Genomic DNA, 16,839 nt, shown 5'->3' on the forward strand with positions numbered 1-16,839 from the left:
GCTGCTGGTTCTGATGCTCCAACCTTCTGCTGCTGGTTCTGATGCTCCAACGTTATGCTGCTGGTTCTGATGCTCCAACCCTCTGCTGCTGCTTCTGATGCTCCAACCTTCTGCTGCTGGTTCTGATGCTCCAACCCTCTGCTGCTGCTTCTGATGCTCCAACCTTCTGCTTCTGGTTCTGATGCTCCAACCCTCTGCTGCTGCTTCTGATGCTCCAACCTTCTGCTGCTGGATCTGATGCTCCAACCTTCTGCTGGATCTGATGCTCCAACCTTCTGCTGGTTCTGATGCTCCAACCTGCTGCTGGTTCTGATGCTCCAACCTTCTGCTGGTTCTGATGCTCCAACCTGCTGCTGGATCTGATGCTCCAACCTGCTGCTGGATCTGATGCTCCAATCTGCTGCTGGTTCTGATGCTCCAACCTTCTGCTGGTTCTGATGCTCCAACCTGCTGCTGGATCTGATGCTCCAACCTTCTGCTGCTGGATCTGATGCTCCAACCTGCTGCTGCTGGTTCTGATGCTCCAACCTGCTGCTGGATCTTATGCTCCAACCTTCTGCTGGTTCTGATGGTCCAACCTGCTGCTGGTTCTGATGCTCCAACCTTCTGCTGGTTCTGATGCTCCAACCTTTTGCTGCTGGATCTGATGCTCCAACCCTCTGCTGCTGGTTCTGATGCTCCAACCTTCTGCTGGATCTGATGCTCCAACCTTCTGCTGGTTCTGATGCTCCAACCTTCTGCTGCTGGATCTGATGCTCCAACCCTCTGCTGCTGGTTCTGATGCTCCAACCTTCTGCTGGATCTGATGCTCCAACCTTCTGCTGGTTCTTATGGTCCAACCTGCTGCTGGTTCTGATGGTCCAACCTTCTGCTGGTTCTGATGCTCCAACCTTTTGCTGCTGGTTCTGATGCTCCAACCTTCTGCTGGCTCTGATGCTCCAACCTGCTGCTGGATCTGATGCTCCAACATTCTGCTGGTTCTGATGCTCCAGCCTTCTGCTGCTGGTTCTGATGCTCCAACCTTCTGCTGCTGGTTCTGATGCTCCAACCTTCTGCTGGTTCTGATGCTCCAACCTTCTGCTGCTGGTTCTGATGCTCCAACCTTCTGCTGCTGGTTCTGATGCTCCAACCTTCTGCTGGTTCTTATGCTCCAACCTTCTGCTGCTGGTTCTGATGCTCCAACCTTCTGCTGGTTCTGATGCTCCAACCTGCTGCTGGATCTAATGCTCCAACCTTCTGCTGGATCTGATGCTCCAACCTGCTGCTGGTTCTGATGCTCCAACCTTCTGCTGGTTCTGATGCTCCAAACTGCTGCTGGTTCTGATGCTCCAACCTTCTGCTGGATCTGATGCTCCAACCTGCTGCTGGTTCTGATGCTCCAACCTGCTGCTGGTTCTGATGCTCCAACCTTCTGCTGCTGGATCTGATGCTCCAACCTGCTGCTGCTGGTTCTGATGCTCCAACCCTCTGCTGCTGGTTCTGATGCTCCAACCTTCTGCTGGATCTGATGCTCCAACCTTCTGCTGGTTCTGATGGTCCAACCTGCTGCTGGTTCTGATGCTCCAACCTTCTGCTGGTTCTGATGCTCCAACCTTTTGCTGCTGGATCTGATGCTCCAACCCTCTGCTGCTGGTTCTGATGCTCCAACCTTCTGCTGGATCTGATGCTCCAACCTTCTGCTGGTTCTGATGCTCCAACCTTCTGCTGCTGGATCTGATGCTCCAACCCTCTGCTGCTGGTTCTGATGCTTCAACCTTCTGCTGGATCTGATGCTCCAAACTTCTGCTGGTTCTGATGGTCCAACCTTCTGCTGGTTCTGATGCTCCAACCTTTTGCTGCTGGTTCTGATGCTCCAACCTGCTGCTGGTTCTGATGCTCCAACCTGCTGCTGGTTCTGATGCTCCAACCTTCTGCTGGTTCTGATGCTCCAACCTGCTGCTGGTTCTGATGCTCCAACCTTCTGCTGGTTCAGATGCTCCAACCTTCTGCTGCTGGTTCTGATGCTCCAACCTTCTGCTGCTGGTTCTGATGCTCCAACCTGCTGCTGGTTCTGATGCTCCAACCTTCTGCTGCTGGTTCTGATGCTCCAACCTTCTGCTGCTGGTTCTGATGCTCCAACCTTCTGCTGGATCTGATGCTCCAACCTGCTGCTGGTTCTGATGCTCCAACCTGCTGCTGGTTCTGATGCTCCAACCTGCTGCTGGTTCTGATGCTCCAACCTTCTGCTGGTTCTGATGCTCCAACCTGCTGCTGGATCTAATGCTCCAACCTTCTGCTGGATCTGATGCTCCAACCTGCTGCTGGTTCTGATGCTCCAACCTTCTGCTGGTTCTGATGCTCCAACCTGCAGCTGGTTCTGATGCTCCAACCTTCTGCTGGATCTGATGCTCCAACCTGCTGCTGGTTCTGATGGTCCAACCTGCTGCTGGTTCTGATGCTCCAACCTTCTGCTGCTGGATCTGATGCTCCAACCTGCTGCTGCTGGTTCTGATGCTCCAACCCTCTGCTGCTGGTTCTGATGCTCCAACCTTCTGCTGGATCTGATGCTCCAACCTTCTGCTGGTTCTGATGGTCCAACCTGCTGCTGGTTCTGATGCTCCAACCTTCTGCTGGTTCTGATGCTCCAACCTTTTGCTGCTGGATCTGATGCTCCAACCCTCTGCTGCTGGTTCTGATGCTCCAACCTTCTGCTGGATCTGATGCTCCAACCTTCTGCTGGTTCTGATGCTCCAACCTTCTGCTGCTGGATCTGATGCTCCAACCCTCTGCTGCTGGTTCTGATGCTCCAACCTTCTGCTGGATCTGATGCTCCAAACTTCTGCTGGTTCTGATGGTCCAACCTGCTGCTGGTTCTGATGGTCCAACCTTCTGCTGGATCTGATGCTCCAACCTTTTGCTGCTGGTTCTGATGCTCCAACCTGCTGCTGGTTCTGATGCTCCAACCTGCTGCTGGTTCTGATGCTCCAACCTTCTGCTGGTTCTGATGCTCCAACCTGCTGCTGGTTCTGATGCTCCAACCTTCTGCTGGTTCAGATGCTCCAACCTTCTGCTGCTGGTTCTGATGCTCCAACCTTCTGCTGCTGGTTCTGATGCTCCAACCTTCTGCTGGTTCTGATGCTCCAACCTTTTGCTGCTGGTTCTGATGCTCCAACCTTTTGCTGCTGGTTCTGATGCTCCAACCTGCTGCTGGTTCTGATGCTCCAACCTGCTGCTTGTTCTGATGCACCAACCTTCTGCTGGTTCTGATGCTCCAACCTGCCGCTGGTTCTGATGCTCCAACCTTCTGCTGGTTCTGATGCTCCAACCTGCTGCTAGATCTGATGCTCCAACCTTCTGCTGCTGGATCTGATGCTCCAACCTGCTGCTACTGGTTCTGATGCTCCAACCCTCTGCTGCTGGTTCTGATGCTCCAACCTTCTGCTGGATCTGATGCTCCAACCTTCTGCTGGTTCTGATGCTCCAACCTTTTGCTGCTGGATCTGATGCTCCAACCTTCTGCTGCTGGATCTGATGCTCCAACCTTCTGCTGGATCTGATGCTCCAACCTTCTGCTGGTTCTGATGCTCCAACCTTTTGCTGCTGGTTCTGATGCTCCAACCTTTTGCTGCTGGTTCTGATGCTCCAACCTGCTGCTGGTTCTGATGCTCCAACCTGCTGCTTGTTCTGATGCTCCAACCTTTTGCTGCTGGTTCTGATGCTCCAACCTGCTGCTGGTTCTGATGCTCCAACCTGCTGCTGGTTCTGATGCTCCAACCTTTTGCTGCTGGTTCTGATGCTCCAACCTTTTGCTGCTGGTTCTGATGCTCCAACCTGCTGCTGGTTCTGATGCTCCAACCTGCCGCTGGTTCTGATGCTCCAACCTTCTGCTGGTTCTGATGCTCCAACCTTCTGCTGCTGGTTCTGATGCTCCAACCTTCTGCTGCTGGTTCTGATGCTCCAACCTTCTGCTGGTTCTGATGCTCCAACCTTCTGCTGCTGGTTCTGATGCTCCAACCTTCTGCTGCTGGTTCTGATGCTCCAACCTTCTGATGCTGGTTCTGATGCTCCAACCTTCTGCTGGTTCTGATGCTCCAACCTGCTGCTGGATCTGATGCTCCAACCTGCTGCTGGTTCTGATGCTCCAACCTTCTGCTGCTGGTTCTGATGCTCCAACCTTCTGCTGGTTCTGATGCTCCAACCTGCTGCTGGTTCTGATGCTCCAACCTGCTGCTGGTTCTGATGCTCCAACCTTCTGCTGGTTCTGATGCTCCAACCTTCTGCTGGATCTGATGCTCCAACCTGCTGCTGGATCTGATGCTCCAACCTGCTGCTGGTTCTGATGCTCCAACCTGCTGCTGGTTCTGATGCTCCAACCTTCTGCTGGTTCTGATGCTCCAACCTTCTGCTGGATCTGATGCTCCAACCTGCTGCTGGTTCTGATGCTCCAACCTGCTGCTGGTTCTGATGCTCCAACCTTCTGCTGCTGGATCTGATGCTCCAACCTTCTGCTGGATCTGATGCTCCATCCTGCTGCTGCTGGATCTGATGCTCCAACCTGCTGCTGGATATGATGCTCCAACCTGCTGCTGGATCTGATGCTCCAACCTGCTGCTGGTTCTGATGCTCCAACCTTCTGCTGCTGGATCTGATGCTCCAACCTTCTGCTGGATCTGATGCTCCAACCTGCTGCTGGATCTGATGCTCCAACCTGCTGCTGGATCTGATGCTCCAACCTTCTGCTGCTGGATCTGATGCTCCAACCTTCTGCTGGATCTGATGCTCCAACCTGCTGCTGGATCTGATGCTCCAACCTTCTGCTGCTGGATCTGATGCTCCAACCTGCTGCTGGTTCTGATGCTCCAACCTTCCACTGGATCTGATGCTCCAACCTTCTGCTGCTGGATCTGATGCTCCAACCTGCTGCTGGTTCTGATGCTCCAACCTTCTGCTGCTGGTTCTGATGCTCCATCCTCCTGCTGGTTCTGATGCTCCAACCTTCTGCTGCTGGATCTGATGCTCCAACCTGCTGCTGCTGGATCTGATGCTCCAACCTGCTGCTGGATCTGATGCTCCAACCTTCTGCTGCTGGTTCTGATGCTCCAACCTTCTGCTGCTGGATCTGATGCTCCAACCTGCTGCTTGTTCTGATGCTCCAACCTGCTGCTGGATCTGATGCTCCAACCTGCTGCTGGTTCTGATGCTCCAACCTGCTGCTGGATCTGATGCTCCAACCTGCTGCTGGTTCTGATGCTCCAACCTTCTGCTGCTGGTTCTGATGCTCCAACCTTCTGCTGGTTCATATGCTCCAACCTTCTGCTGCTGGTTCTTAAGCTCCAACCTTCTGCTGCTGGTTCTGATGCTCCAACCTGCTGCTGGATCTGATGCTCCAACCTGCTGCGTGTTCTGATGCTCCAACCTGCTGCTGGTTCTGATGCTCCAACCTTCTGCTGGTTCTGATGCTCCAACCTGCTGCTGCTGGATCTTATGCTCCAACCTTCTGCTGCTTTATCTGATGCTCCAACCTTCTGCTGCTGGATCTGATGCTCCAACCTTCTGCTGCTGGATCTGATGCTCCAACCTGCTGCTGGATCTGATGCTCCAACCTGCTGCTGGTTCTGATGCTCCAACCTTCTGCTGCTGGATCTGATGCTCCAACCTGCTGCTGGTTCTGATGCTCCAACCTTCTGCTGCTGGTTCTGATGCTCCAACCTTCTGCTGCTGGATCTGATGCTCCAACCTGCTGCTGGTTCTGATGCTCCAACCTTCTGCTGGTTCTGATGCTCCAACCTGCTGCTGCTGGATCTTATGCTCCAACCTTATGCTGCTGGATCTGATGCTCCAACCTTCTGCTGGATCTGATGCTCCATCCTGCTGCTGCTGGATCTGATGCTCCAACCTGCTGCTGGATCTGATGCTCCAACCTGCTGCTGGTTCTGATGCTCCAACCTTCTGCTGCTGGATCTGATGCTCCAACCTGCTGCTGCTGGATCTTATGCTCCAACCTGCTGCTGGATCTGATGCTCCAACCTGCTGCTGGATCTGATGCTCCAACCTGCTGCTGGATCTGATGCTCCAACCTTCTGCTGGTTCTGATGCTCCATCCTGCTGCTGGATCTGATGCTCCAACCTGCTGCTGGATCTGATGCTCCAACCTTCTGCTGGATCTGATGCTCCAACCTGCTGCTGCTGGATCTGATGCTCCATCCTGCTGCTGCTGGATCTGATGCTCCAACCTGCTGCTGGATCTGATGCTCCAACCTGCTGCTGGTTCTGATGCTCCAACCTGCTGCTGGATCTGATGCTCCAACCTTCTGCTGCTGGATCTGATGCTCCAACCTGCTGCTGGATCTGATGCTCCAACCTGCTGCTGGATCTGATGCTCCAACCTGCTGCTGGATCTGACGCTCCAACCTTCTGCTGAATCTGATGCTCCAACCTGCTGCTGGTTCTGATGCTCCAACCTGCTGCTGGTTCTGATGCTCCAACCTGCTGCTGCTGGATCTGATGCTCCAACCTGCTGCTGGATCTGATGCTCCAACCTTCCACTGGATCTGATGCTCCAACCTTCTGCTGCTGGATCTGATGCTCCAACCTGCTGCTGGATCTGATGCTTCAACCTGCTGCTTTATCTGATGCTCCAACCTGCTGCTGGTTCTGATGCTCCAACCTTCTGCTGCTGGTTCTGATGCTCCAACCTTCTGCTGGTTCTGATGCTCCAACCTGCTGCTGGATCTGATGCTCCAACCTGCTGCTGGTTCTGATGCTCCAACCTTCTGCTGCTGGATCTGATGCTCCAACCTTCTGCTGCTGGATCTGATGCTCCAACCTGCTGCTGGATCTGATGCACCAACCTGCTGCTGCTGGATCTGATGCTCCAACCTTCCACTGGATCTGATGCTCCAACCTTCTGCTGCTGGATTTGATGCTCCAAACTTCTGCTGCTGGTTCTGATGCTCCAACCTCCTGCTGGTTCTGATGCTCCAACCTTCTGCTGCTGGATCTGATGCTCCAACCTTCCACTGGATCTGATGCTCCAACCTTCTGCTGCTGGATTTGATGCTCCAACCTGCTGCTGGTTCTGATGCTCCAACCTGCTACTGGATCTGACGCTCCAACCTTCTGCTGAATCTGATGCTCCAACCTGCTGCTGGTTCTGATGCTCCAACCTGCTGCTGGTTCTGATGCTCCAACCTTCTGCTGCTGGTTCTGATGCTCCAACCTTCTGCTGCTGGATATGATGCTCCAACCTGCTGCTGGATCTGATGCTCCAACCTTCTGCTACTGGTTCTGATGCTCCAACCTTCTGCTACTGGATCTGATGCTCCAACCTTCTGCTGGTTCTGATGCTCCGACCTTCTGCTGGTTCTGATGCTCCAACCTTCTGCTACTGGTTCTGATGCTCCAACCTTCTGCTACTGGTTCTGATGCTCCAACCTTCTGCTGCTGGTTCTGATGCTCCAACCTCCTGCTGCTGGATCTGATGCTCCAACCTTCTGCTACTGGTTCTGATGCTCCAACCTTCTTCTGCTGGTTCTGATGCTCCAACCTCCTGCTACTGGTTCTGATGCTCCAACCTTCTGCTACTGGTTCTGATGCTCCAACCTTCTGCTGCTGGATCTGATGCTCCAACCTTCTGCTGGATCTGATGCTCCAACCTTCTGCTGGTTCTGATGCTCCAACCTGCTGCTGGTTCTGATGCTCCAACCTGCTGCTGGTTCTGATGCTCCAACCTGCTGCTGGTTCTGATGCTCCAACCTTCTGCTCGTTCTGATGCTCCAACCTTCTGCTGCTGGTTCTGATGCTCCAACCTTCAGCTCGTTCTGATGCTCCAACCTTCTGCTGGATCTGATGCTCCAACCTGCTGCTGGTTCTGATGCTCCAACCTGCTGCTGGTTCTGATGCTCCAACCTTCTGCTGCTGGTTCTGATGCTCCAACCTTCTGCTGGTTCTGATGCTCCAACCTGCTGCTGGATCTGATGCTCCAACCTGCTGCTGGATCTGATGCTCCAACCTGCTGCTGGTTCTGATGCTCCAACCTTCCACTGGATCTGATGCTCCAACCTTCTGCTGGATCTGATGCTCCAACCTGCTGCTGGATCTGATGCTCCAACCTTCCACTGGATCTGATGCTCCAACCTGTTGCTGGATCTGATGCTCCAACCTGCTGCTTGTTCTGATGCTCCAACCTTCTGCTGCTGGTTCTGATGCTCCAACCTGCTGCTGGATCTGATGCTCCAACCTGCTGCTGGTTCTGATGCTCCAACCTGCTGCTTGTTCTGATGCTCCAACCTTCTGCTGCTGGTTCTGATGCTCCAACCTGCTGCTGGATCTGATGCTCCAACCTGCTGCTGGATCTGATGCTCCAACCTGCTGCTGGATCTGATGCTCCAACCTGCTGCTTGTTCTGATGCTCCAACCTTCTGCTGCTGGATCTGATGCTCCAACCTGCTGCTGGATCTGATGCTCCAACCTGCTGCTGGTTCTGATGCTCCAACCTGCTGCTGGATCTGATGCTCCAACCTGCTGCTGGTTCTGATGCTCCAACCTTCTGCTGCTGGTTCTGATGCTCCAACCTTCTGCTGCTGGATCTTATGCTCCAACCTGCTTCTGGATCTGATGCTCCAACCTTCCACTGGATGTGATGCTCCAACCTGCTGCTGGTTCTGATGCTCCAACCTTCTGCTGGTTCTGATGCTCCAACCTGCTGCTGCTGGATCTTATGCTCCAACCTTCTGCTGCTGGTTCTGATGCTCCAACCTTCTGCTGCTGTATCTGATGCTCCAACCTTCTGCTGCTGGATCTGATGCTCCAACCTTCTGCTGCTGGTTCTGATGCTCCAACCTGCTGCTGGATCTGATGCTCCAACCTTCTGCTGCTGGATCTGATGCTCCAACCTTCTGCTGCTGGTTCTGATGCTCCAACCTGCTGCTGGATCTGATGCTCCAACCTTCTGCTGCTGGATCTGATGCTCCAACCTGCTGCTGGATCTGATGCTCCAACCTTCTGCTGCTGGATCTGATGCTCCAACCTTCTGCTGCTGGATCTGATGCTCCAACCTGCTGCTGGATCTGATGCTCCAACCTGCTGCTGGATCTGACGCTCCAACCTTCTGCTGAATCTGATGCTCCAACCTGCTGCTGGTTCTGATGCTCCAACCTGCTGCTGGTTCTGATGCTCCAACCTGCTGCTGCTGGATCTGATGCTCCAACCTGCTGCTGGATCTGATGCTCCAACCTTCCACTGGATCTGATGCTCCAACCTTCTGCTGCTGGATCTGATGCTCCAACATGCTGCTGGATCTGATGCTCCAACCTGCTGCTTTATCTGATGCTCCAACCTGCTGCTGGTTCTGATGCTCCAACCTTCTGCTGCTGGTTCTGATGCTCCAACCTGCTGCTGGTTCTGATGCTCCAACCTGCTGCTGGATCTGATGCTCCAACCTGCTGCTGGTTCTGATGCTCCAACCTTCTGCTGCTGGATCTGATGCTCCAACCTTCTGCTGCTGGATCTGATGCTCCAACCTGCTGCTGGATCTGATGCACCAACCTGCTGCTGCTGGATCTGATGCTCCAACCTTCCACTGGATCTGATGCTCCAACCTTCTGCTGCTGGATTTGATGCTCCAAACTTCTGCTGCTGGTTCTGATGCTCCAACCTCCTGCTGGTTCTGATGCTCCAACCTTCTGCTGCTGGATCTGATGCTCCAACCTTCCACTGGATCTGATGCTCCAACCTTCTGCTGCTGGATTTGATGCTCCAACCTGCTGCTGGTTCTGATGCTCCAACCTGCTGCTGGATCTGATGCTCCAACCTGCTGCTGGTTCTGATGCTCCAACCTTCTGCTGCTGGATCTGATGCCCCAACCTTCTGCTGCTGGATCTGATGCTCCAACCTGCTGCAGGATCTGATGCCCCAACCTTCTGCTGCTGGATCTGATGCTCCAACCTTCCACTGGATCTGATACTCCAACCTTCTGCTGCTGAATTTGATGCTCCAAACTTCTGCTGCTGGTTCTGATGCTCCAACCTCCTGCTGGTTCTGATGCTCCAACCTTCTGCTGCTGGATCTGATGCTCCAAACAGCTGCTGCTGGTTCTGATGCTCCAACCTCCTGCTGGTTCTGATGCTCCAACCTTCTGCTGCTGGTTCTGATGCTCCAACCTGCTGCTGGTTCTGATGCTCCAACCTTCTGCTGCTGGTTCTGATGCTCCAACCTTCTGCTGCTGGATATGATGCTCCAACCTGCTGCTGGATCTGATGCTCCAACCTTCTGCTACTGGTTCTGATGCTCCAACCTTCTGCTACTGGATCTGATGCTCCAACCTTCTGCTGGTTCTGATGCTCCGACCTTCTGCTGGTTCTGATGCTCCAACCTTCTGCTACTGGTTCTGATGCTCCAACCTTCTGCTACTGGTTCTGATGCTCCAACCTCCTGCTGCTGGATCTGATGCTCCAACCTTCTGCTACTGGTTCTGATGCTCCAACCTTCTGCTGCTGGTTCTGATGCTCCAACCTCCTGCTACTGGTTCTGATGCTCCAACCTTCTGCTACTGGTTCTGATGCTCCAACCTTCTGCTGCTGGATCTGATGCTCCAACCTTCTGCTGGATCTGATGCTCCAACCTTCTGCTGGTTCTGATGCTCCAACCTGCTGCTGGTTCTGATGCTCCAACCTGCTGCTGGTTCTGATGCTCCAACCTGCTGCTGGTTCTGATGCTCCAACCTTCTGCTCGTTCTGATGCTCCAACCTTCTGCTGCTGGTTCTGATGCTCCAACCTTCAGCTCGTTCTGATGCTCCAACCTTCTGCTGGATCTGATGCTCCAACCTGCTGCTGGTTCTGATGCTCCAACCTGCTGCTGGTTCTGATGCTCCAACCTTCTGCTGCTGGTTCTGATGCTCCAACCTTCTGCTGGTTCTGATGCTCCAACCTGCTGCTGGATCTGATGCTCCAACCTGCTGCTGGATCTGATGCTCCAACCTGCTGCTGGTTCTGATGCTCCAACCTTCCACTGGATCTGATGCTCCAACCTTCTGCTGGATCTGATGCTCCAACCTGCTGCTGGATCTGATGCTCCAACCTGCTGCTTGTTCTGATGCTCCAACCTTCTGCTGCTGGTTCTGATGCTCCAACCTGCTGCTGGATCTGATGCTCCAACCTGCTGCTGGTTCTGATGCTCCAACCTGCTGCTTGTTCTGATGCTCCAACCTTCTGCTGCTGGTTCTGATGCTCCAACCTGCTGCTGGATCTGATGCTCCAACCTGCTGCTGGATCTGATGCTCCAACCTGCTGCTGGATCTGATGCTCCAACCTGCTGCTTGTTCTGATGCTCCAACCTTCTGCTGCTGGATCTGATGCTCCAACCTGCTGCTGGATCTGATGCTCCAACCTGCTGCTGGTTCTGATGCTCCAACCTGCTGCTGGATCTGATGCTCCAACCTGCTGCTGGTTCTGATGCTCCAACCTGCTGCTGGATCTGATGCTCCAACCTGCTGCTGGATCCGATGCTACAACCTTCTGCTACTGGATCTGATGCTCCAACCTGCTGCTGGTTCTGATGCTCCAACCTTCTGCTGCTGGTTCTGATGCTCCAACCTTCTGCTGCTGGTTCTGATGCTACAACCTTCTGCTGCTGGATCAGATGCTCCAACCTTCTGCTGCTGGATCAGATGCTCCAACCTGCTGCTGGTTCTGATGCTCCAACCTTCTTCTGCTGGTTCTGATGCTCCAACCTTCTGCTGCTGGATCTGATGCTCCAACCTGCTGCTGGTTCTGATGCTCCAACCTGCTGCTGGTTCTGATGCTCCAACCTGCTGCTGGTTCTGATGCTCCAACCTGCTGCTGCTGGATCTGATGCTCCAACCTGCTGCTGGATCTGATGCTCCAACCTGCTGCTGGATCTGATGCTCCAACCTGCTGCTGGATCTGATGCTCCAACCTGCTGCTTATCTGATGCTCCAACCTGCTGCTGGATCTGATGCTCCAACCTGCTGCTGGATCTGATGCTCCAACCTGCTGCTGGTTCTGATGCTCCAACCTTCTGCTGCTGGATCTGATGCTCCAACCTGCTGCTGGTTCTGATGCTCCAACCTTCTGCTGCTGGTTCTGATGCTCCAACCTGCTGCTGGTTCTGATGCTCCAACCTGCTGCTGCTGGTTCTGATGCTCCAACCTTCTGCTGCTGGTTCTGATGCTCCAACCTCCTGCTGGTTCTGATGCTCCAACCTTCTGCTGCTGGATCTGATGCTCCAAACTGCTTCTGCTGGATCTGATGCTCCAACCTGCTGCTGGTTCTGATGCTCCAACCTTCTGCTGCTGGTTCTGATGCTCCAACCTGCTGCTGGTTCTGATGCTCCAACCTTCTGCTGCTGGATCTGATGCTCCAACCTTCTGCTGCTGGATCTGATGCTCCAACCTGCTGCTGGATCTGATGCTCCAACCTTCCACTGCTTCTGATGCTCCAACCTTCTGCTGCTGGATCTGTTGCTCCAACCTTCTGCTGCTGGATCTGATGCTCCAACCTTCTGCTGCTGGATCTGATGCTCCAACCTTCTGCTGCTGGATCTGATGCTCCAACCTTCTGCTGCTGGATCTGATGCTCCAACCTGCTTCTGGTTCTGATGCTCCAACCTGCTGCTGGTTCTGATGCTCCAACCTTCTGCTGCTGGATCCGATGCTACAACCATCTGCTGCTGGATCTGATGCTCCAACCTGCTGCTGGTTCTGATGCTCCAACCTTCTGCTGCTGGTTCTGATGCTCCAACCTTCTGCTGCTGGTTCTGATGCTACAACCTTCTGCTGCTGGATCAGATGCTCCAACCTTCTGCTGCTGGATCAGATGCTCCAACCTGCTGCTGGTTCTGATACTCCAACCTTCTGCTGCTGGTTCTGATGCTCCAACCTTCTGCTGCAGGTTCTGATGCTCCAACCTTCTGCTGCTGGATCTGATGCTCCAACCTGCTGCTGGATCTGATGCTCCAACCTGCTGCTGGTTCTGATGCTCCAACCTTCTGCTGCTGTTTTTTGATGCTCCAACCTTCTGCTGCTGGTTCTGATGCTCCAACCTTCTGCTGCTGGTTCTGATGCTCCAACCTGCTGCTGCTGGATCTGATGCTCCAACCTTCTGCTGGATCTGATGCTCCAACCTGCTGCTGGTTCTGATGCTCCAACCTGCTGCTGCTGGTTCTGATGCTCCAACCTTCTGCTGCTGGATCTGATGCTCCAACCTTCTGCTGCTGGATCTGATGCTCCAACCTGCTGCTGGATCTGATGCTCCAACCTTCCACTGGATCTGATGCTCCAACCTGCTGCTGGATCTGATGCTCCAACCTGCTGCTGATTCCAATGCTCCAACCTTCTGCTGCTGGTTCTGATGCTCCAACCTGCTGCTGCTGGATCTGATGCTCCAACCTTCTGCTGGATCTGATGCTCCAACCTGCTGCTGGTTCTGATGCTCCAACCTGCTGCTGGTTCTGATGCTCCAACCTGCTGCTGCTGGTTCTGATGCTCCAACCTTCTGCTGCTGGTTCTGATGCTCCAACCTGCTCCTGGTTCTGATGCTCCAACCTTCTGCTGCTGGTTCTGATGCTCCAACCTCCTGCTGGATCTGATGCGCCAACCTTCTGCTGCTGGATCTGATGCTCCAACCTTCCACTGGATCTGATGCTCCAACCTGCTGCTGGATCTGATGCTCCAACCTGCTGCTGGTACTGATGCTCCAACCTTCTGCTGCTAGTTCTGATGCTCCAACCTTCTGCTGCTGGATCTGATGCTCCAACCTTCTGCTGTTGGTTCTGATGATCCAACCTGCTGCTGGTTCTGATGCTCCAACCTTCTGCTGGATCTGATGCTCCAACCTGCTGCTGGTTCTGATGCTCCAACCTGCTGCTGGTTCTGATGCTCCAACCTTCTGCTGGATCTGATGCTCCAACCTGCTGCTGGATCTGATGCTCCAACCTGCTGCTGGATCTGATGCTCCAACCTGCTGCTGGTTCTGATGCTCCAACCTTCTGCTGCTGGATCTGATGCTCCAACCTGCTGCTGGTTCTGATGCTCCAACCTTCTGCTGCTGGTTCTGATGCTCCAACCTGCTGCTGGTTCTGATGCTCCAACCTGCTGCTGCTGGTTCTGATGCTCCAACCTTCTGCTGCTGGTTCTGATGCTCCAACCTCCTGCTGGTTCTGACTCTCCAACCTTCTGCTGCTGGATCTGATGCTCCAACCTGCTTCTGCTGGATCTGATGCTCCAACCTGCTGCTGGTTCTGATGCTCCAACCTTCTGCTGCTGGTTCTGATGCTCCAACCTGCTGCTGGTTCTGATGCTCCAACCTTCTGCTGCTGGATATGATGCTCCAACCTTCTGCTGCTGGATCTGATGCTCCAACCTGCTGCTGGATCTGATGCTCCAACCTTCTGCTGCTGGATCTGATGCTCCAACCTGCTTCTGGTTCTGATGCTCCAACCTGCTGCTGGTTCTGATGCTCCAACCTTCCACTGGATCTGATGCTCCAACCTTCTGCTGCTGGTTCTGATGCTCCAACCTTCTGCTGCTGGATCTGATGCTCCAACCTGCTGCTGGATCTGATGCTCCAACCTGCTGCTGGTTCTGATGCTCCAACCTTCTGCTGCTGTTTTTTGATGCTCCAACCTTCTGCTGCTGGTTCTGATGCTCCAACCTTCTGCTGCTGGTTCTGATGCTCCAACCTGCTGCTGCTGGATCTGATGCTCCAACCTGCTGCTGGTTCTGATGCTCCAACCTGCTGCTGCTGGTTCTGATGCTCCAACCTTCTGCTGCTGGATCTGATGCTCCAACCTTCTGCTGCTGGATCTGATGCTCCAACCTGCTGCTGGATCTGATGCTCCAACCTTCCACTGGATCTGATGCTCCAACCTGCTGCTGGATCTGATGCTCCAACCTGCTGCTGATTCCAATGCTCCAACCTTCTGCTGCTGGTTCTGATGCTCCAACCTGCTGCTGCTGGATCTGATGCTCCAACCTTCTGCTGGATCTGATGCTCCAACCTGCTGCTGGTTCTGATGCTCCAACCTGCTGCTGGTTCTGATGCTCCAACCTGCTGCTGCTGGTTCTGATGCTCCAACCTTCTGCTGCTGGTTCTGATGCTCCAACCTGCTCCTGGTTCTGATGCTCCAACCTTCTGCTGCTGGTTCTGATGCTCCAACCTCCTGCTGGATCTGATGCGCCAACCTTCTGCTGCTGGATCTGATGCTCCAACCTTCCACTGGATCTGATGCTCCAACCTGCTGCTGGATCTGATGCTCCAACCTGCTGCTGGTACTGATGCTCCAACCTGCTGCTGGTTCTGATGCTCCAACCTGCTGCTGGTTCTGATGCTCCAACCTTCTGCTGGATCTGATGCTCCAACCTGCTGCTGGTTCTGATGCTCCAACCTGCTGCTGGTTCTGATGCTCCAACCTGCTGCTGGTTCTGATGCTCCAACCTTCTGCTGCTGGTTCTGATGCTCCAACCTGCTGCTGGATCTGATGCTCCAACCTTCCACTGGATCTGATGCTCCAACCTGCTGCTGCTGGATCTGATGCTCCAACCCTCTGCTGCTGGATGTGATGCTCCAACCTGCTGCTGGATCTGATGCTCCAACCTTCTGCTGCTGGATCTGATGCTCCAACCTGCTGCTGGTTCTGATGCTCCAACCTTCTGCTGCTGGTTCTGATGCTCCAACCTGCTGCTGGTTCTGATGCTCCAACCTTCTGCTGCTGGATCTGATGCTCCAACCTGCTGCTGGATCTGATGCTCCAACCTGCTGCTGGATCTGATGCTCCAACCTTCTGCTGGATCTGATGCTCCAACCTGCTGCTTGTTCTGATGCTCCAACCTTCTGCTGCTGGTTCTGATGCTCCAACCTGCTGCTGGATCTGATGCTCCAACCTGCTGCTGGTTCTGATGCTCCAACCTTCTGCTGCTGGATCTGATGCTCCAACCTGCTGCTCGATCTGATGCTCCAACCTGCTGCTGGTTCTGATGCTCCAACCTGCTGCTGGATCTGATGCTCCAACCTGCTGCTGGTTCTGATGCTCCAACCTTCTGCTGCTGGTTCCTATGCTCCAACCTTCTGCTGCTGGATCTTATGCTCCAACCTTCTGCTGGATCTGATGCTCCAACCTTCCACTGGATCTGATGCTCCAACCTGCTGCTGGTTCTGATGCTCCAACCTTCTGCTGGTTCTGATGCTCCAACCTTCTGCTGCTGGTTCTGATGCTCCAACCTGCTGCTGGATATGATGCTCCAACCTGCTGCTCGATATGATGCTCCAACCTGCTGCTGGTTCTGATGCTCCAACCTTCCACTGGATCTGATGCTCCAACCTGCTGCTGGTTCTGATGCTCCAACCTTCTGCTGCTGGATCTGATGCTCCAACCTGCTGCTGGATCTGATGCTCCAACCTGCTGCTGGATCTGATGCTCCAACTTGCTGCTGGATCTGATGCTCCAACCTGCTGCTGGATCTGATGCTCCAACCTGCTGCTGGTTCTGATGCTCCAACCTGCTGCTGGATCTGATGCTCCAACCTGCTGCTGGTTCTGATGCTCCAACCTTCTGCTGCTGGATCTGATGCTCCAACCTTCTGCTGCTGGATCTGATGCTCCAACCTTCTGCTGGATCTGATGCTCCAACCTTCTGCTGCTGGATCTGATGCTCCAACCTGCTGCTGGATCTGATGCTCCAACCTGCTGCTGGTTCTGATGCTCCAACCTGCTGCTGGTTCTGATGCTCCAACCTGCTGCTGGATCTGATGCTCCAACCTTCCACTGGATCTGATGCTCCAACCTGCTGCTGGTTCTGATGCTCCAACCTTCTGCTGGTTCTGATGCTCCAACCTGCTGCTGCTG

Source organism: Telmatherina bonti (assembly GCF_933228915.1).
Source record: "Telmatherina bonti genome assembly, chromosome: 20".
Classification (NCBI taxonomy): domain Eukaryota; kingdom Metazoa; phylum Chordata; class Actinopteri; order Atheriniformes; family Telmatherinidae; genus Telmatherina; species Telmatherina bonti.